The sequence below is a fragment of the Lonchura striata genome, chromosome 2 (genome assembly GCF_050655825.1).
Source record: "Lonchura striata isolate lonStrDom1 chromosome 2, ASM5065582v1, whole genome shotgun sequence".
Classification (NCBI taxonomy): domain Eukaryota; kingdom Metazoa; phylum Chordata; class Aves; order Passeriformes; family Estrildidae; genus Lonchura; species Lonchura striata.
Genome location: NC_140704.1, coordinates 112,959,318 through 112,981,863, shown reverse-complemented (window position 1 = coordinate 112,981,863; position 22,546 = coordinate 112,959,318). Strand labels below are relative to the sequence as shown.

The window sequence follows — 22,546 nt, the reverse complement described above, 5'->3', positions numbered from 1 at the left end:
CTATGCTGCTTGTAATTTTATTTTACTCAGCTTAGTTGTGACAGCAATTTCCCTAATTGACCTATGGTTAATTTGTTTTCCTTTTGTTTACCTTTGTGTGGTCCCAGCAACGTTTTGTATAGATTGCAGTAAAAGTAAGTATTTGATGTAGAATTAAATATTTATGACTTGACTTTACAATGTAGTGTGGAGAAATACAGGTGTGGCACTAGACAAGAATAGATAGACACAGGATAGAAGGTAGAGAAGTGTAGGCAATGAGTGAGACAAAAACTTGACAGTGGAGACTCTACAGCTATGAACACCTCAATAATTAATCAAAGAAATGCAGACCTGGAGCTGGGCCCAGCTGGTTTTAGGGCTAACAAAGGATTAACATCTCCCACACTTAAGAGGCATTGTATATATGAAATTTACATGTAGTGTGGAGCTGAAGAATGAGTAAAGGTCTGAGAGCATGTTAGCAAATGTTTAAAAGCAATTACAAGTGGATCCTATGAGAAGCAGGATGAGAGTGGTTATAGAACCAGGAAAAGTGGAGGAATTAAGCATGCAAACTGCATTGTTACTTTTGTTTTTCTTCAGTAATTAAATCTGCACTAATAATGATTAAACTCTTCAGACTTCATTTATACTAACAACAAATTCTTGGCTTTACTTGTCTATAAGGTATGCTTCTACTTTGCCTGTAAACAAGATTTTGAGCATAATGCTCTCTTTCCTCAGGGTAATTCAAATGAGTCACCAATCCTAGGTCTTAATCATGTTATGCAGAAGTAAAGAAAACAGTCATTCCAAATTACTTTTTTGTATGAGTCCACAATCTGTTGTCTATTATAATCCAGTCTAGTTTTGGAAAGCTGCTTGTCAATGCAGGTTTTTTTCTCCCAGAGAAACTGTATATCCACAGGATGACAAAACACTTTGACAAGATTGGAGGAGGAATGAAAAAGACACCAAGTGAGCTCAACAAGGAGGTTAGGCTATTTTTCTCAGGATTTCTGGAGAATTAGTACTTAGGGAATAGTGGTAACAAACATGATGTTGGGAGAATAGGATGGGATTTTAGCAAATATACTCTATTGAGGGTGGGGGGAAACCAAGAAAAGCAAAAGAAGAATGTCTGAAAACAAAAGCTTTAGTGTTAAGTAGGACAAAGCTTTAAGAGTTCTGGAAAGATAAGCTATATATGGAGTGGTGAACAATGTGTCTAAGATATGGTGTTCTACTGGTTTATCCTATTTAATTACTTGAATATCCCCACTACACTTTAGCCTTAGCAAGTTAGCACTCTCACAAACAAGGCACTGCTCAGAGAACAGCAAGGAACAAACACAGTTCCCAGAGGGTAGAATGGGTGATTCCAACCTGCTTGGATGAAGGTGGGGATAGAAAAGAGGGGCTGAGGCATATGATGGCACTGTGGCACAGTCCCTGGACACAGAAGCTCTTTGACACTCTTTGTGTACTAGTCTAGATGCAGGTTGATGGGCTAGCTGGGACTACTGAGAGGGGAAAAAAAATGTCTTGTACTACTTTGTGCTCTTCAGAAGGGAAGGTGCTATAATGGGATGCATGGAATAAAGAGTATTTAAAGGAGTACTTGGGAAGTCTCTTGTACTGCTGTGACTTACAGAAAGTGAAATCTGACAAAGATCACAAAGTACTAATTCACACGGTACTTGCAGCAGATACTGTTTGTTCCGTGATGCAAAACTTGTTTGTATGTCCAGAGATAATCAGTTACCACAGATGGCCTTTTTAAGAAAAAGAGATCACATAATACAGGCACAATTGGATTTGCAGCTGTGTAACTTGGAATTGTGTGTACCAAACCCCTGATTTTTATTCTTTCTGCAAATGATTTTCACAGAGCATAATATTCATATACTCTGAAAAGGACAATGCAGTTTCAAAAGAATTATATGCCAGTTTAGTACCCTGTAACAGGGTGTAACAGCACCGTGAAAATGTCATTACTTTTTTATAGGAGTGATCACTCATTACAATAGATGAAGTGCAGAGAAATACCTAAACAACTAATATTGGTTTGGTTTATTTTCCAAAATTACAAATGTGAAAAAAAGAGAAGTAAAATAAAGAGTTTTGAATCTATACACAAAACCACATAATCTGATTGGCTTTTTTTTTTTCTTTACAAACTGTATTGCTTAGGAAGTATCCATTTTATTTTTTTCAAAAAACACAGACATTAGGTGGTCTCAAATATATAAGATTAATATTTATTTCTAAAATATTTCTAGCATATTATATTGAAAGAACAAACAAAGCAAAAGAGTCCTGAAGCATAGCTTTGTATGTCATTGTCATGCTGTGTAGGCTATGGTGTTTTTATTTCTGTTCTATCACTAATTATGATATCATATGAACTCTTTTTTAAGTAACAGGATGAAAGGTAGAGACTCATTCTGCAACAGGTGAGGAGACAAAGGTTTCTGTTTTGAAGATAAAATACATGTTTTGGAGATCCAGGCAGGGATAAAATCTGTAGGTTTTCATCCACAGAAAATGCTGCCCACCTATCTTCTTTTTTCAACCAACTAAGATAAAAATTTCAGGCTATGAGAAAACATGAGAAGTATTTACTTAGCTAAATTTTGTTTGCATTTGATTTTGAGTTTAAAATGCTTCAAGCATCAAAACAAAGAATGTATGGATTTTTAAATTTTCTTTCTGCAAAATAAAATTCTTATTGCACAATTAGAGATTTGAAAATATCAAAATACAGTCATCAGCTAAAGCTGACACATAATAATTAATGCCACAAAAATGCACCTTTTCTACAAAAAAAAAAAAAATCCTGTGGAAAAATACTGATTTAATCTTACTGCTGAGATTCAATTTATTTCTAAATATAAAAAAAAATTTCCAAAACGTTCTGTCTCCATAATATATATACATTGTCATATCTTTTACATTGCAAACTAGAAAGTCATTTTTTATTTTCATGTATTTTAAATAAAAATACGTTAAAATGATTATTCATTGATGGCCACAATCTAGTAAAAGCAGTTTTGTGTCATGTGTGCCAGTCTCACCATGTGTGAGAACCCCGGGCTTGGTCTGGGTTCCCATGTGGTGGTGAAATTCCTCCTCCAACCCGAGCTTCCAAAGAAAAACTCCGCAGGCTTTTGCTGTTCAGTCTCAAGGCAGTTTATTGTTGGTTATCTAAAAGATTGTCTTCTCGGGCTGCGGCTGTTTGCTCAGCAGCCCAGGCAGAGGCACACACACACCCTGGCATCCTCTTTGTCTGGTGTCTTCTTCTTCTCTCCCCACCCAGGGCTGCTGCTATCTTTTATATGATATATTACGTATAACATGTTTACAGTTTTTCCCCAATACCTACTACCTATATTACAAGGTGCTTTTCTACTCTAAACCAATCTGTGAGTGCCAACATCACCAAGAACATGGAGGCAAGGAAGAAGAAGGAGGAAGAACAGGATCAGCCCACTTTCTTCCATCTTAGAACTTCTGACCCCCAGGTACAAAGTAAAAACCCCGCTGTACATGTGCTAAAACCCCCCTGTACAATACTAAAAAAATTTTCCCTCTGTTTTGTAACTACTTTTACTATACTATCTAACCCTTTGTGACTGCTTGTTCCACTTCCAAAGTTGGTAACTCATTCCATGGCTCAAACTCAAAATCACAGCTGTTTCGAGCTGCCTGCCAGGGTCTAAAATGCTCCTGACCAAGGCCTGGAACCTCTAAAAATGTCTGAGAGACATTTGAGTTCCAACAACCATGCATAGCTTCAAAAACAAATTAAAAAACAGTTGAGTATGCCAGAGAGCTCCACCAGTTGTTTCATTTTCCCACACAACCAAGACAGCAGTAGAATAAAAAGACTGGATGAAACTCTCCTCCATAAAAGCAACCCTGTAAATGCCAAGCAGAGCAGGCATGCATGAGGTCAGGAGTAGTGGAAAGCAGTGGGAGACACTGACAGACAGAGGGGATTTGACATAAGTGCTCAAGCACAAGTCTGAATGTCGAGCCAATACATGTTCAGTGGGTACAGATCTTTGCAGACTGGGGAGCTTTAGCACTCAGACCATGTTGCTCTGCTTCTGGTTCCAGAGTTATATCTGCCTCCCTTACAGTGGCAATGGTTTCCTAGAGTTCCAAGACACTGGAGTAAGGAATAGTCTTCTTGGGACCATTGTCATCTTGAGTAATTTACAGCAAATCCAAGACTTTGAGTCAGGTTTAGAATCAAGAAATTACAAATGGTATTTTTGTGCTCATATAATTGTGATATTATTTACCACAAAGTAAATAGATGTACTGTAAAAGAGCTTTATACTTGATCACTTGTTTTTATTCTTGCCTCTTATTTTTTATTACTCTTCAAAATATTGTGAAAGCATGATTTAATTTATATGAACAACGATGCTCTGAGAAAACAATGTCTTGGCATAAAAGTATACTCAAAGAGTTTTAGCTATAGACTTAGATTTGCAACTTGGTTTAGTTTACCATGCGTAATATAAAATAATATAATCTTATACACTATAAAATCCATTATTCTATTAGTGATATTTATTACAAAAGATTTTCCACATCAAAGTGTACAAAAAGATGTTTTGGCATCAGAGACAAAATTAAGATGAAGCTAATGCATTAAGGTAATTTAAGTTCCTTTGGTTTAATGAAAAATGCAATATTTCCTATTGAAAACAATTGTTCAATTTCTATTCGTGAAATAGACAATATAAGTGGTGGTGAAGACATAATTCATAGAATTAATGCAAGAATTCCAGGGATTGAAATCAGGTATTTTTTTGCATTAGCAATCAAAATCACTGTATTCATAATTTTACTGGTCTGAATTTTAGTACATTTGGTTGCTAGATTGGCATATTAGAAATTTTATTAAAAATGGCATAATTTATATTACAATAGTTTTAAGGGGCTCATTGTAGATCCATAGCATAGGAATAAAAAATAAAGTAAAAATGAAACACCATGAGTCCAAATATGCTCCTAGAATATATATCTGGCACTTCAACTAAGGCAAATTAAAAGACCCTCATTCACACTGAAACCAATTTACAGATTATTTTGTAGAATGCAAAAAAAAAAAAAAAAACCAATAAAATCAAAAATTCTTTCACTGTTTAGGAAGGAAAAACACCCTGACACAGAGATTTTTTTACAGAGTATTTCCATTCTGAAAGCCTGATTTCAAAATTTAGGCTGTTCGGTTTTGCATATCTGTACATTATACACATAATTCCTACAGGCTAAAGTGGATGCCATGTTTCAAACAGCTGTCTTTCCCTCATATACACTTGATTCAACCACAAAGCCAAAACATTCTCATAATTTTGTTTCCTTAGAAGAACTTTCTGAGGTATTATGGACATTTAATAAAAAAGATCAGCCTAATGCTTGATATATATCAATATACAAATGTGATAATCTATAAGCTGCCAAGGATAAATTGCCTTTCCTAAATGGCAGTTATTAGGTTGAAACATTGCTCCATTTACTATTTCATCATCATTGGCAGTAACTTTTTATGAGAAGTGGGAAGCTGAAAGGAAATTAATGTACAGTTCAATGCAATTAAGGTCTCTATTTTGCTAAGTAGGCTTAAAGGAAATTAATAAAATTTGAAAACATATTATGACAACAATTTAAATAATTTGGATCTATGATGTCCAGGAAAACAAAACAGAATATTCAATCTTTGCATTCAAGCCCAATGACAGTCTGCAGGGTAAATAATAAGAATGGTATTGAAATAATAGGAACAACATCTCAAGTGAGAAGTCAGACATCTCAGGCATCAGTGTCGTTAATTATTCTTTTGTTCTTTAGGAACAAAAGAATACTGTGCTGTCAGATCATGTAGTGCTTGTTTGATGCACTTTTCTTATAGAAGCTGGAAATATAGATTCAAGTCTGACATTTGTAATCATGATCAATGCCAAAAAAATGAAAAAAAAAAAAGAGAAATTAAACAAGTATTGATTCATGACAAATTACACAACCATTTTTTCTATTTAAATTGTATTGGAATCTGTAAAATTTGATTAATAATTTTTATTAGTACTATTTTTATTTCTGATCACCATTTTTGAAAACTTTCTTAAACAAAATTTTTTGTCATATGAGTGCTCAGTTTTTGATTGTTACTGATATGTTAATAAAATTTTACTTCAGATTTTTATGTATATTTTAGTAAAATTCATAAAATTGAATTAATTCCTTTATTATTTGAGGACATGTTTTACTTTCTTCTCCTTTTTTTTTTCCATCAGTTGCCCTGCTAAAGTTTCTTGTAGACCTAGCTGAGAAAATGTTAGTTTTAAGTTTTCCTTGTTAGATAATCCTGTAATTTGTGTATAAATTTTGTACTATCATTAAATTGTAAACCCCACAAATACATGTTTTAATTGTTAAACTGACTAAAAGGAGGTTGACTTTAATGGCAGTTGAGCAGCCCAATCCCCTAATCAGCTTTGGAAATCTAAATGCAAAAGTCATGCTGACAAATAAATTAAGCAACAACCTATGCATCCTTTTCATTCCCTAAACAAAGAGAAAAGCTTGATAAAAGAAAAGATGAAAGTAAATATTGATTCTATACATTAAGTTCAGCAGAGCAGAGTCCATTCTAAGCAACCCTCTGCTGGGGGCTGAAGCATTTCCTTGGACCACATAAGCAGCAAATGACCTGTCTGAACAAAATGACAAAAATTAACTGGGGTAAACCTGGGACCTTCCCTTTGTTTTCCTACATATTTACACCAAAAATGGAAATCAAATGCTCTGATAGTTTGACTTTAAAAAGTAGATATACATATTAAAAAAATATAGATATGCTCTTTCAAAGTCTCTCATCTGCCACAAATGACCTCTGCTCCCACTATTAATCTGTCCTTCACTTTCTTAGGCTGTTTGGGTGTCTAGTAAGCTTTCAAAGCTTCAGAGTTAAGAATAGGAAGAGACATCAAGGTGTCCTTAATTTCATCACAGGCCTGAGTCACTGAAATTTTACAGCCTGTTGCCTAGAACTGTTCAGTCTGATAGTCCAGTTTTGTCAGAAACTTCTTAGATGTCATTTGTACCACTATCATGCCTATCATTCAAATTAGAATTAGAGATTATTTCCACTATTATTGAGTGAAATATTTTAATCATATTAATTATCTATAACTTGCAGTCTTGTCATCTAAGATGTCTGTAGATTAATCTTCTGGTGCTATTGTATGTGATACAATCAAATATTAGCTGCAGCCAAGACATAGAGGAACAGTTTAAAATCAATTGCCTTCATAATTTTTGCTTTACTGTATTTTGTATTTGGTGTTCCTTTTTCATATAATCAGTGAGATATAAATGTATCTGTGAAGAGCTATTCCATCATAATAGTTTGTCTATTCCAACAGTGTTAGAACAATGACACTACAAAAAACCTTTTCTTGCAGACTCTAGAAAGTTGCTCAGCCTTTTCCTTGTCATGAGGGCATCTAATGCAAGTCCTTCAATTCTGCAGAACTCTTCTGAGTAACATTTTGTATTGAATGTGTTTGTTTGTCTGAAACAAAGTATAAACACAATAATCAGTAGTGCTGAACTTCATTTTAAAGTAATATGTAATGAAATAAGGAATTACAAACCTGTGCAGGTCCATTCATTCAGTGGATTTACACGTTGTCTCAGCAAAGCAGGTTTGTTAGCCTCATTCTTTGTTCTGTTCATTTATTCATTAGATTATAAATATCACATCCTAAGAGAAGACAAAAACAACCCAAAAACCAAAACCAACAAACTCTTCTGAAAGTGGCACTGATTCTTCTTTAGAACTACACTTTTCTTCCAATAACTCTTCTGTAGGAAAAAAAGTACATCACATATGGCATGTGTGTAAGTATTAGAAAGAGAAATGTAAATGTTCAAAATACAGTGGTTTTGTATAGCATTCTGTTGATTTGAATTCTTGTAATTGGTGATGAAGTCTAAATAGTTGACTTGTCCATATCCATTGAGCTTCAGAATACTGCAAAAGTAGCACTGAAACTACTCTGTATATATTATATAAACATGCAGTAGACAAGTCCTAATGTGTAACAAAATGACTTGTCACGTAAATCATAGACCTCTTGCATGTACTAGTGAAATGCACTTAAGAAACATAAAGGGTTCCTAATTTGTTTAACTTATTCTGAAATTTAAAGAAATAAAGAAGGAAAGATATATAAATGAAATACAGAAGAAATGTTTCAAAAAGGTTCAGATAATAATAAAGGTCACAGTACTGTTTGCTGGGTGACTATCCTCTGTAATGAGCCTTTGCTAAGCAGATATTTTCCTTTTTTACAAAATATATTAATCAAAATCTGTTACTTATTAATTCTTCACCTTTTTCAGTAAAATAAATCAAGCTTATTGTCTTCATCTTAGAAATACTATATAGCTATTCCACCAGGAAAGTTCATAATTTTCCTAATGCCTTTTTTGTTGCTGTATTTTTTTTTTCAATAACACCTCATTAACACCTGCCTTTGTAGCATTATTTTACTCCTTTTCATATCTATATCTTAATAAGCCAGGCTGAGATCCTGTATGTCACAGAAAGCTACCTATCAAGCAGCTGTCACTATGTCATGCTCAATCATCCTCAATCTGTTCTTGACACGCGGTTATTCCCCCCCCCCCCCCACTCATTTCCATTCAAAACTCTTTTCAAGACCACCTCATTCATAGCTCTCATTCCTAGCCCAACACCAATAAAACCATTTATGTTAGTGGCAGGAAGGGATGTGAGGGTTAAAAACTGGACTGCACATTTTATCTGTGCCGATGAACCCCAGCAATCATGAGATGCTGAGTGAAAGGACAGCTTCTCCCTATGTCAGGTATTGCACAGTATGAACACATATCTTCACTAAGGCATCTTAGTTTCAGTATCACAAATTGAAAACATATGAAGGAAAAAAAATCAATTATTTCTCATAGCTATCAAATCTTTGGACTCTGATTGGAGGATCATGTGGCATGACACTCCTGATAATTTCTCTTTTAGATGGTGTCTAATGTTTAAAAATTAGCAATTCATTAAAAAATTGTTGCTAACCTGAATCTAAAAGGGTAAATGTATTTGAAAATCTGACTTTTAGCAGTAAATTACAAACATATAGAAATCTGTTCTTGATGTTAATTCAAGTTAAGGAGTTTGTTTTGTGTAGTGTTTCTTTTATACCACCCTCCCATACCTTTTTTTCTTGGAACTTTCTTTTTTTGAAAAAACTATTCTTGAAAAATTCAGTCAATAAAACAGCAAATCCATTTAGAGCCCTCCAATCTCATAGACTCTCTCAAACACAGCTGTAACTGTAGTTTGATAAAGATAAATTACCCTTTCCTCAGACTTCAGATTACTTATTGTGTGTGCATTAGGCAATGCATAGGAGTACCTATTAACTCTGTGGCACCAGAACCTCTAAAACAGGTTCAGTTGAATTAGACGCAAAATTTACTAATTTTAATAATATTTTTTGACTCAAATTCTATTTCTTTACTGGACATTACTCAACACACTATTAACCCAGACACTGAAAAGTAAAATACACAAATGCCTTGGTGCAAGATCAAAAATACCATTTTATCAGATATCAAAACACAGCTACTCAAAAATAATTTATCAGGGAATTATCTATAAAATCAGAAAGTGTTAACAGAGGGCAAAACATATATTTGAAGATGGATAGGTCAGTAATTCCCATCAGTCAAAAAAATTTATTTTCTTATCATAAGAGGGACAAGGACATGCTCACATATAAGATATTTGAGGGCCAGAACACAGAGATTTTATTTTTCTGGTCTCTTTTTTTTTTTTTTTTTTTTTTTGCACAGAGCAGTAGAAATCCTAATGAAGAGTTTATCAGCATCTATGTGCATCTTGTGTACAATTATTGTACACATTAAGGTAAGTTAATTATGCCTAGGTTAATTATACTTATGAAGATTTCATGAAGTTTCTCTACCCTTATTAATCTCCAAAATATGAAAAAAAAAGTTATGGAAACATTCTGAGTTATTCTTACTTTATCTGCAAAAAAGTTTTTTTTTAGATAAGCATATGCTATATAATTCCCACCACAAAAATATAATCAATAATAACAGTAATATTCAAATATGTCATAGCAACATAAACTGAAAACCAATGAAAAAACCTGCAATGACCAAATCCTGCAAAAAAAAATTCACAGAAAGATCAATATCAAACTGTCAACACTATTGGTCTTATTTATCCTTGTTACTTTGGGTGAGCAAACTACTCTTCTTGACAGGACTAACCAGAACTATAGGAAAAACCTGGAGCTTGACAGACTCCTAGGGGAACACTTACTCTCTTGGTAACATCTTAATCCCACCTACATATGACCAGATATTGTCCTTTTCTACTGCCTACTAACTCATCCCTGAACAGGATATTCTTCAGAGGATCTGACTATGTTTCCTGAGTACATATATAGTGAAACGACTGCTAGAATCAAGAAATTTATAATAAGTGACAAAACCCCTGTTGCTCTCTGAATAGAATTTGATTTTAAAATGGTCCTCCAATCCAAGATACTGAACACCTCTGAAGGCTACTGAATTATTTTTTATGAAATGACATTGAAGAAAGTGCAGCAGCCATTACAGATGTGCTCAGCAATAGCTCACAGGCAATCTCAGGTAGCAGTGAGTTTTATAGAGAAGAGATGCTGCCCACAAGAGTGCTATTATCTCCAGCTCTTATCTGAAAATGTCTCTTATGATTTTAGCATACATTTGGATAACTGCCAGAGAGCTTGTTTTAAAATGTCACCCAAAGTACAGATAGCTCTTCTATCAGTAGAGCACTAGAGAGTGTCACTTTGAGAGTTGAACTCATGACATTGTGTCAGGTGCAAAAGTCATAACAAATGAACCAGAGAGAACCTGGCAGCCTACCTCATGACTTCTTATCTTAACACAAATTGCTATGACAAAATGCATTGCTTCTTAAAGAGAAATGTCATTTGCACCCAAACCTGGAATTACAACATCTGGTCTTTATTCTGTTAAATAACCAGAGTTTAAGGCTGTGTCTTCTTTTATAAACACCTAGGTTAATACTTGAAAGAAGAAAAGGGATCTGTGAATGTTAAATACAATTCTTAACAGTGATATTAGCTTTTTACTTTCCCATTTATTTCTGATTGCTGCTATATGTAGTTTTGGAATAACAGTATTGTTTACCCTTTAAATAATGAATTGTTAATGAAAGAACTAATTCTTTTATGCTGAATGACAAAAATGAAAAAAAATACCCTGTATAAAGTGTTATTGTGGGTGAACTAATGGCAAAACTCATTAATTTAAATATAAGAATTTAATAGATATATATTTCTGAGTATATATTAAAAATATTGGATAATTATTAATTCAAAGCACATTTTATGTATAGCACAGATAATAAAATTTGCACCCCTCTTTTTAGCTTGTCCTAACGACTACTTAAATTATTGTTTTATTTAGAAGGCCTAAATGAGGATGAGACCAATCTATTACTTACAATTGCATTACCACCATTACCCAGTAAATGCTTCCATTTTCAGTGAGATTTTTCCACACATATTAGAAACAATCTTAAAACATGACCTTATCCTTTTTGTGATTGCCGTAATTTTGTGTGTCTTTAATTCCTCCATCTATCAGTCTAAAAAGCTGAAAATAAGCTAACGTGATTATCTTTAGGCATAGTCCTAAAAGGGAAAACTTTCCCATGATAGCTGTACCATCTCTTTCGTAAAAAACCTTCTGGCTGTCATTGCTATATTGCCAAACAGTAGAGTAGTCAGACAGAGGTTTTGTTGAGGTCTGAGGGCTTTTGAACCAGTGATAGAGGATACTGGCAAGTCATTTGTCCATCATAATATTTTTAACTTTGTTCATTGCTCACTTGCTGAAATATCTGTTTCACCAGGCTTATTTTCTTCAATGATATAACTCTGCATTTGAGAGTACACAGAAGTTTCAGTTGCAGAAATGGACACTGATACCACTCTGCAGAAACAGTCCTTCCTCTTCTGGCACTAATTTCCACAGGATAAATGGTATACAGGGATTAAAGTTATATAATTGGTTCCTTCTTTTAGGTACAAGATTTTTTAAAATATGAACACAAGCATTCTATCATGCTATCAAGCTTCTAAAATAACTGAGTTCCAAGTACTCCTTTATCTTAAGCCCCAGTTTTAGCATATGTTCTGTACAACTACCTATCCAGTGAGGTATTTCTGTAGTATCTAATAAAGTGCATGTTCAATGCAGTGTTCTGCAATATATTCTGTTTATCCAAATCTTTTTTATTTCTAATAAGAAACATTGAAGTTTGTAAAAATGTTTGACAGTGGCACCTGCATCCTGACATATAAACAATAATTTACAATGCTTGTGATGTTTTCAACATCATCTTCCTTTTAAATAGTGAAAAGTACATCAAGAAATTTTTCATTAAAATTCTGAAACCCCTCAAGCTAAAAAATATTTTGGGTAAACAAATTGTATGGCAGAATGAAGTATGTGTGCCACCATACATTTTGTGGGGCAGTAGTTCTAGCATGAATTCCTTTCGAGCATATGGTAATTTTTCATTTGAAAACACTTTTTATTCTAAGTATGAAATTCTATTTTTAAGCAGTTAATTTAATTTTTCATTAATTTCTACACCAGCACATATTCCTAATGGATAACTTGTGAAAGCATAGACCTCTTAATCTTTTATGTACTAACTTATTTGTACTACAAAATAGGGATGGTTTAAGAGATGGTTTAAATTTCTCCATCATTCATCTCTCAAGGAATACATTTTTGCTCAACAAAGAACTTAAGCCTCTAAGTTTTGGCTTGTGTGTCTTCACTGCAGAGGGAAGATTTCCTGACATGGGTATAGTAAAAATAAGTCTAAAAAGCTGAGATACATGAGGAAGTACAGCACACTTTAGGTGAATGGATTTTCAAAGGCAAGGCTCAGTAAATAGTGCCCAGCACATCAATTTATGTTTTCTGGGATTTACCTTAGTGTTCATCCACAGCTTTGAAACATATTCCATGAACCACCTTTTTCTTAGGACCGTATTCTGGGCTGCTCACCTTGTGCTGTGTTACAAGCTATAAACATATCCTCAGGATTCCCCTGGCAGAAGAAAGAACAAGGACAAATTCCATTACTTTTACATTATAGCAGGTATAACAACATGATTGATTTAGTTCACAGGAGTCACTATCAAGCAGCTTTCAAGCAGATGTAATGTTCTGACACTACTGATTCAAGGAATTTCTTAATTTAATTAGGTCATTATCAGACAAATATGAATAGCTAAATTTGGAGATTCCATTAATTCAAACTTAATCTGTGAGAACACATTCTGCACTAATATTCATAATGTTTAGAGTGAAACTAAAATGAACTATTATCACTTCAAACTTTAGAAATTAACAGATGATATCAATGATTAATATTCTTTATTTTTTCTGTGACCTAATAAAGTGAAAGGATACGTTTCATGTATTTGATGTCTTTCTGATAAATTTTCTATAACCCCATTTCCTATAACCTTCACTGCTTTGTCTGAACCTCTGTTCTCTTAAAATGCACTGCTCATACTCATAGATGTGCTCAAGTCAGCTTTATTTTTGCTGTAAATTGATCACGTCAGCAACACAATTGCAAATATTTGGTAATAGTTACTGTAATCAAAATAAGTCCATTTACAAGGTAGACTTTACAGAATCAAAACTGTACATAATGGTCTGGAAGAATGTTCTTTCTAAACCTCCCTAATTGAATCCACAAAGAGAATTTACAGAAGGACAGAACTGACAGAAATAAAATACCTGAAGAAAATACATTAATCATGCATGTTTTTAATGAGTTTTGGTCCTTGTTAAAATTAAAAATATAAAAGAAATCAAATTCCTAAAAAAAGTATAGGTCTTTGCAGTGTTATAGCTAATTAACAAAGCAAAAAGGATGCTCAACACTGACATAAGAACATCTAGTGCATTTTGATTAAAATTTAGTAATATCCCCAAGGGATAGGAAAGAAATGTAAGATTAGATGAAAACTGTAAAAACCACTAGTATTAAATCACTCTGATTAATACCAAGCTGAGGAAAAAGGAAAAAAATGTTTAAAAGATCAACCCTCTCTACATTTGCTTTTCTCATACTTGATGTTGATTAATTGCTCATTTCTAGTAAAATGGCTTTTTAGGTTACCATAATTCAAATTTAAATTATATCTCTTGCAGTATAAAAAGAAAAGAAAGTAAAATACATTAAATATGATTCTAAGTGGGAAATTTTAGCAATGCATCCCTGCTTGACAGACACTTGTGTGTAGTGTGTATTACTTAATTTGTTTCATCTTAATAAACATTTCCATTCAGATTTCTTTTTTTTTCCAGACAAATGTGAGATACTTTCCAGCTTAATGTGACTATTATCATGTTGTCAAGATTTGAGCCTGCTTAATAAATTAAGATTTTCCTCCACCTTTGAGAATGGAGAAAATAAATTTGAAACAAAATTTCAGAAAAGAATAAATGATGAATGAGTAAATAATGTTTTCCTGCTTCATAGCAGATAAAACTGTTTGGCTATGAATTTAGAAGAGACCTTGTGCACTGCATTGCAAATAGATATGGAGGATAATATGGTACTTAGATTCAGTTTCTGGGGAAAAAAAAAGACAAGAAAATAAGTATGGAAGATTTCATATAGTTTTTCTTAATTAAAACACTGTAAGAACAGGCAAATAATAATATGATGCCTCTCTGCTATCTCCCATGGCAACTATAGATTCAGAGAATTTTGCAAGTGCACATGAACAAATTGTTGTGAACAGGATTATTTTGAAGGTCAGTTTGTGATACTGTTTTTGGAAACGTGAAAGAAAGGAAGATAGAGCAGTAGCCATGAGCAGAATTTTGCATTTTAGTAAATTTTAAATTGAAGAAGTATATAGATGGATCATAGAGTAGGAATTAATAGTGAAGCTGATTAGCAAATGATCTATTTTCAAAAGCCAAGAATCTTACTGTATGTGTTAAAGGCTTGCTCTAAAAAATGTTCTGAAGAAAGCTGAAGAAAGAATTTGTTATTTCTCTCCATTTCCTTATCATCTCTGTCATTTATTTTAATTTGAAAAAATGAAAGACATGTCAGGACAGAGAGGCTGAAGAGCAAGAAGAATGAGAAAATTTTAAAAAAGGAGGGCATTTGATGAAAATAATGTTTTGACCTCTTTTAAATAGAGATAACTTTGTACAATTTTAGGAATCCACAGAATGCATATTTTTAATCATTGAACAAAGGTCTTGGGAGACCAGGACCCATATTTGACATGGATTCATATGAAAGGTGGTATAATTATATTGCTGCATGGAAAAATTGAGCTGAATGTCATTAGGGCAGATACAGAGAAGCAGAAAAATCTTGAAGCTTTGTTTCTCGCCTCCGGACTCATTCAAGGACCTTCAGATCCTTGCTGACTCGTGGAGCTCAGAACTGCATACAGTGCTCCAGGTGAGACCACGCCAACAGTGAACACAGCAGGATAATTGCCTCTTTTGACTGGTTGGTCATGTAGTGTTTGATGTGCCCCAGGTTGAGGTTTGCCCTCTGGGCTGCCAGGGCAATGCTGGCGCCCACTGAGCCTCGTGCTGGCCAAAAGCCCCAAATCACTTTTCTCAGGACTGGTCTCCTTGTGCCTTGCGTTACTCCATTCTAGGTGCAAAATCCAACAAAGAATACAATTACTTCTTACATTTGTAAGAGGAAAATGTTGTATTTCCCTTTGAGTTAAATTTCTGTGTTTAAAGTGTCTTAATTCTGTTCATTCCTGTCTATTTATGTTAGTGTTCATTGGTGCAAGTGCTTTTTTTTCCAAGGGGAAAATTAAAAAAAGGAACATTTTATCTCATAGAAATGTGTTTCCTAGTGGTGGGTAAATTAAATATGAAAGTCAAGAAGGCCCTTTGAGATTATTTCCAGCCACTCCTCTCCCAGTTTATACTCATGTCTGGCATTATTCCATCCCAGGTTTAGGATCCAGCATTTGTTTTTTAAGTTCATGCCATTGATGATGCATGAGAGCTGTTCAACAATAACTAAAACATATTAACATTGGCGTTATTGACACTGTGTTCATAACAAATCCAAACCATAGCAACCTCAAAGCTATACTTGTCCCTCAAGAGAACACCTCCCAGTTTGACATAGCCAACAAATTTGCATCCAGGTTGTTGATAGGTATATTGAACAGAGCTGTCCTTAGAACTGGGCCCTGAGGAGTACTGCTGGTGTCCAGTTTTATACCAGATATAGACCCATTCATCAAAACACTTTGAGTCCTGCCCTGCAGCCAATTCTTTACCAAGCCTGCTGTGTATCTGCCTATCTGACAGCTGGACAGCTTGTCCAGAAGGATACTGTGAGGGAGAGCATCAGAGACTTGACTAAAATCCAGAAAGACTTCATTCACTGCCTTCTGCTCATCCACTCGCCAAGTGACCTTATCACAGAAGGATATCAAATCATTTAGACAGGAATTTCCCTTCATGAATTTGTGTTGACTGTGCCTGATGAGTGCATTGCCCTTTAAATGCCTTTCAATAGCACCCAGTGTGACCTTCTCTGCAATTTTTTTCCAGTTACTGAGGTTAGCCTAACAGATCTGTGGTTTCTGTGCTGCACTTCTTTATCACAGAGCAGAAAATTCAGAACTCAGGAGAAAGGGGTATTTAATTTACCTTGCTCTTTTCAGACATTACCTTTAGCAGAATTTAGACAGCAACAAGGACTGTTTTTCATTATTAAAAACAGGACAGACCCTACCTCAGGAGATATGTAACTGCTGAAAATCTTTGCAGTTCTCATTATTGCAGGTTTAGTTCCAGATTTTTCTTCTAGATCTTACTGGATTTTGTAAGAATACACCAGCAAGGACCATATTTTAGTGATTATACCTTCACTGTCTTAGTTCAGGAAGTGGTCTAATATTTCACACTTTCTCAGAGCCATGTTTGGCTTCCTTGACACGTAGGTAAGGGACAGAGGATCTGGCTTCCACTTTTCACTGAATACCAGTCAAGACTCAGATTACCTAGAGATAATATTTATTTTTTGTAAGTTGTAAGCAATTGTTTGTGACCAAATGTATAGACGTGTATCATTGCCAGTAGGTTAGGTGAGATACAGACTAATGTCAGGTCAGGTTAGTTTATGCTGCAGGTTAGGGTAAGGTTGAGGTCTTCCACTATCATTACAAAGGATTTTTTCACAATGACAACAAAAACTCTGGGCAGGTGCTACTTATATGTATTTGTGTTCAAGCTTATCTCACTTCTTATGTGATGTTTTGTGATGTTTTATGATCTTATAGCTGTTTTCAAATATTGAGGTGAAGATTTTATATAATTTTCTAACATATCTCCTAGCAAATATTTTAAAAATACCTAAAGTGAAATACAGAAAAACTGTTAAGTAAGAGGACATATTTGATGCACGTTTTGTTTGTGATAAAGGGCACAATTTTTCTCAAATATCTCTCTCTTTCTATCTATCATCTCTCTCTCTCTCTCTCTCTCTATCTATCTATCTATCTGTCTGTCTATCTATCTATCTATCTACCTCTATGTATTAAATATCTACTTTAATTGAAGTGCCCGTTTTTCTTGGCTAACAAATTGACAGCAGGGTAACTAGTCCAGATGTAGACAGACATCTATTTACTGTAGATATCTCTCTATATTTTTGCTGTAAATAATTCAAATGAAATTACACAAGAGAAAGTAACATTGTAATATTATTCACTGTTTAAACATTATGTTTCTTTTTTACTCCATTCTCAGACTTTTTACAAAGTTTGCCAGCAATTTGTCAAAGGGCAACAAGAAAGCTGTTAAGTTAAATTTGTAGAAGAGATATATCAAAATACCAAAAAGATGGAACTATACTGTTAATTATCACAAACAATGTTTTGGATTTTTTTTAAAGTAGCAGTTTTTTGGGTGTGTGAGTTTTTGAAGTTATTTTATCCAAATGCAGAGAATAATTGAACTAACCACAAATTTTAAAAAACTACCATTTTTATTTATGGAATGTTGAAGGTTAAATATATTCAATCAGTATTATAAAATTTCAAAAATTAAGAGAGTCCAGTATGACAGAACTGATGTTCAATGCACTCATGTTTTCTGTGTTCTCACTGACCTGTAACAACTTTGACCTTCACTCATTAGCTGCTTAAGCAAAACTGAATTCTTAAAAAAGTGTTTCCAAGGAGAAGAGTATTATTCATAACCTGCAGATCCTACGAAAGGTTTATGACTGTTAGATTTAACATTCCTAGATATGTGTGGACAGAGCTATTCACAGTAATCATACTGATCTCTGCAGTACTGACTACATTTTGTGCATTTGCTGAAGACATGAAGGAATAAAAATTCCCCACTGAAAAATGTTGCAGTTCCTCTTGAGCATAAACAGCCTAAAAAAAAAAAAAAAAGCTAGCAACTAAAGCCAGCAAAAACTGATGAACTCATGGGTGTGTACCACTACCTCCACAAAACTCTCGCTTGCCTTTGATGCCTCAGTTTTAGAAAAGAATTTGTTTACTCATAAGCTGGTAAGATTCTCTCTATTTACTTGTGTAGCTGATTATTTGCAGTTATTTACAGTAACCACTAGTAATGGTTTAGAGACTTTTTAATTATGGAGTGACATTTGCAACATAGGTTCTATTTTCATCAGTATTATTACATTAAATACTGGCATGAATAAGTAAGTTTCTGTTAGATGAAAAATCCAATTTATAACCAACATTACTCCACTTGGGCCATGACCTCTAGTAAAGAACTACCAGCCCAGGATATGACATCACAGAACAGCTCTAGGCACTGAAAAGATATGTGGATTAAAGACCTGTACATCAAACAGACATGTCCAGAAATACTCTGTCTTTAGTAAATTGTTCATTTAAACCAATAAATGTTCCTGTGCTCAGAAGGCAAAGAGATACATTTCTTTAAAAAACAAAACTCATTGTATCATCTTTGTGCAAAGTGAAGATCCAAGCTGATTAATAATGACTGCAGCACTTTCTCACAATCAAATGCAAGTCTCTTGAATCATTAATGAGATGAGTTCAAAGTCCCAGAAACTAATAATTTGTGTACTTTTAGCACTAAGTGAACTCATCTTTCTTGTCTCACTCTTCCAGTGTCAGAAAGATCCTGCATGTAATGCACCATATCTGTTGTAACTTCTGAATTAACAGTGTAATTGCACTTGGCATTCAAGTTCCACTCCGTGCCAGGCAGTGAAAAAAGTGAGAAAGGAGACAGCTTGTCTCCAGATAGGATTGTTCTCTCCTCTTTAAATTTCTACAGTGTAGGTGGCAGTATATGAGATAGATGTCTAGGCTTCAAGAAATGCAGAAGAGAGAGAATCAAAAATAGTTAATGTAATCTGGGGAGTAATTTATGTCTCCAGAATTAAGAAGGCAGGTATAGTCAGTTGCATGAACACATTATGAGATGTTCTACCATATTTAAGGTTTCTCAGGGATGTGGAACTAAATGAGGTTGGACTAGATGATCTCCAGATGTCCCTTCCAATCCTAAAAATTCTGTGAATCTGTGATTCTATGCTACTCCAGCACAATGTTGAACAACATGGTATTGGATCTATAGAAAACTTGTCCTCTTCTGAACTAGCAGCTGGAGGAAAAGAGGGACACAGAAGAGTAAATCTGTCTTTTCAGTGTAAAAATAAAAATATAATCTAAACCAGTAATTTAATAGATAAGAAGATACCCAGAAGTAAGCATTATTGATGATTCTTTTCTCCCATGTATTTGTCAGCATACTAAGAAAAAATGGAGGGAAGATGTTGAAGAGTTTTAATAAAGTAATTTAATTTTATTTTAAAAGTGCAAATGAGCTTGTGGCACATTAAGACTTTGAGCACAACTTGGGGAAAGAGGGTGTCCATTAGCTGCAGTAAACTTGCAAATCTTGAGGAATTTGTGTAAATATATAAATCCTCAGGGTTTTTTATAGCCACATAGAAAGCAATGGTCTACAAGTTTAATTTGAAATTTAGATTCTTCTGAGAAGGCTTCAATATCCCATCCATCCATTTCAAATAATGAACAATTGATTCACTTCAGTAGTCTGATTAGAGCTACAGATACTATGAACCAGTAATCCAGGTCTTGTCTACAGATACTTAAAAAAAAAAAAATGAAACGTTTTCTTTTGCTTTGGCATAATCCCTTAATTTAAAATATTTCTGTTCATTCCCTTCTTGAGGCATTAACCATAGGAACAAGTAATTTTGAGGGGTATCAAGTCATGCCAAGAACAATTAAGAAAGGATTTGATTTCAGTAAAACCAAAGAAATCCTAGATCTATGGCAAAGGAAGCTTTGACAAAAAGATTAAGAAAGAGAGAAAGGGTTTGAGGCAGTAACACCAACTTAACCCTGTATGTACTGCATATGTTAGCCATATATTCACAGAGGAGGGTAAAGTTAAGCCCATTTAGACTGATAATATTTTTCATTATACATATTTACTGATTTCAAAATACTGGTAAAAGAACAAATGGTACATTTGTGGACAAGCAGCAAAAAAATCTCTTTGTAAAATATTGTTCTGATCTATTGTACTGCTTCTCCCCTACAAAAGATCTCTAGTGACCTAACATGATTCTTTCTTATACATCTTGTTTTGACTGAGATTTAAGACACATTTTTACCACATATTAAATTACTGAAATATGTAATTATTCTTGTTCCTATAGACCAATTTATTTCATGTCAGTACACCAATTTTCTCTTGCTGTTATTTTGATGGGTTTTTTTCAACTCTCATCAAAAGATCAATCTGTTGGCAACACCATGGGCCAATGCAATCCATTTTAAAAATAATTTTCAATCTAAAATACCAAAGAACAATCATACAATACTTGTATTTTGGTCTTAAAAGTTAATTTATTAATCTACAGTCATTCTATAACTTCAGGCAATAAATAGTTACTGTTAGGACTTTGACATATAAAGTGTTTCAAATTGCATCCTGAATTTCATACCATTAGGACACAAATTTGTCTAGGCCACATTTTAACAGCAATGCAGAGGTAGGGGTTTTTTAAGGGAAAAGATTCAGGTCTATCAGGGACACATTGCTGAGGTGAAAGGATACTGGGGGAGGTGGAATATAACAGCTTTCAACTGTCCCTATATCTTCTTATCTTGTGGAGCTGAATGATGATCACCACTTGAAGATCTACTTTGTTTCCTGCAGTAACCAACCCAAAGGGACTGATCTGGCAGCCAGAACAAGAGATGTCTAACACTCAGGGAATGTGATGCACAACAATATTTCCCAGATCCATAACCTAGAGAGGAGCCTGCATGTAAAGGGAATCAAAGCCTGGTTGTTTGAACCCATTGAGTCCACTTTGCAGTTCAATTAACTTTAAAGGAAAAGATGAGGGTGTGCCTCAATAAGATAAATAAATCTTACAGTTCAGGTTTATTAACTTTGGACTCCATTGGGGATAAAGCATAGAATGTGGAAGGAAAACCTATATGCTCTGATGACTGATTGTAAGCTATTTTTAAACTTTTAAATTAAAATCTTAAAGCCAAATTTTTAAAGGAAATTTAGATTATAAACAAAATTTCATAGTTAAGGAAAAAATCCAGAAAAAAAAAAAATCAAGGCCAAACTGAAATAAGTAAAATGCAATAGTCTAATTCTAATTTATACTAGGCAGTTTTATGCTACTCTACTACTGCAGAGAGGTTTGGAAATACTTGCAAAAGTAATTTATGCTGATTTTAAGCCCATTTATGCTGCCAGAACAATGATAACTGAGCTTATGAGAGTCACAGCAGTCAACATTCATCAAAAAATTAATCTAAGAGTTCATTTACTCATTACAAGTATCTAAAAATATTATTCATCCATGAACACTAAAAAAAAATTACAGACAGCAAATCAAGAAGGAAAAGCTGTCACATGAGCCAGGCATCCAGTTCCATCTCTATGGAATTTTCAAATTGTAACACTTTAACTAACTTTACTGGGACTAGAAATAGATTTCTGCAGAGTGATCTTAAATTTCCCTTTAACAGAGAATACAGACGAATGGGTATTAATTTTGCACAAAATGTAAATGGCAAATTATTTGGACAAAATTTCAATGATCATTTAAAAATGGCAAATGGAGCAAAGAAGATTCATATTAGGTGAGCAATCAAATCTCTAACCAAATAACTCTGGTTATTCATTATGAATGGCTATTTCAGCTCTTCTAAAGAGTTATTTCAGAAGAAAACATAATTAAAATCATTATGACTAGCAGCAAAAGTTGACATATTTCTCTGATCCAAAATTTTAACATACATCTAGCCTGCAAAATTAAAAAAGAGATAAGTCATTCTTTTGATGACAAAATTTC

General features: G+C 33.9%; 1 long non-coding RNA gene across 1 annotated transcript in view; it reads right to left on the bottom strand.

Moving 5' to 3' along the window:
- Positions 1–22,546, bottom strand: part of LOC110468137 (uncharacterized) — an 80,875-nt gene that overhangs the window by 44,440 nt on the left and 13,889 nt on the right. Inside the window, exon 2 of the long non-coding RNA XR_002465032.4 lies at positions 13,086–13,204. This is a non-coding gene — a long non-coding RNA (uncharacterized LOC110468137). The remainder of the gene's footprint in view (positions 1–13,085; positions 13,205–22,546) is intronic.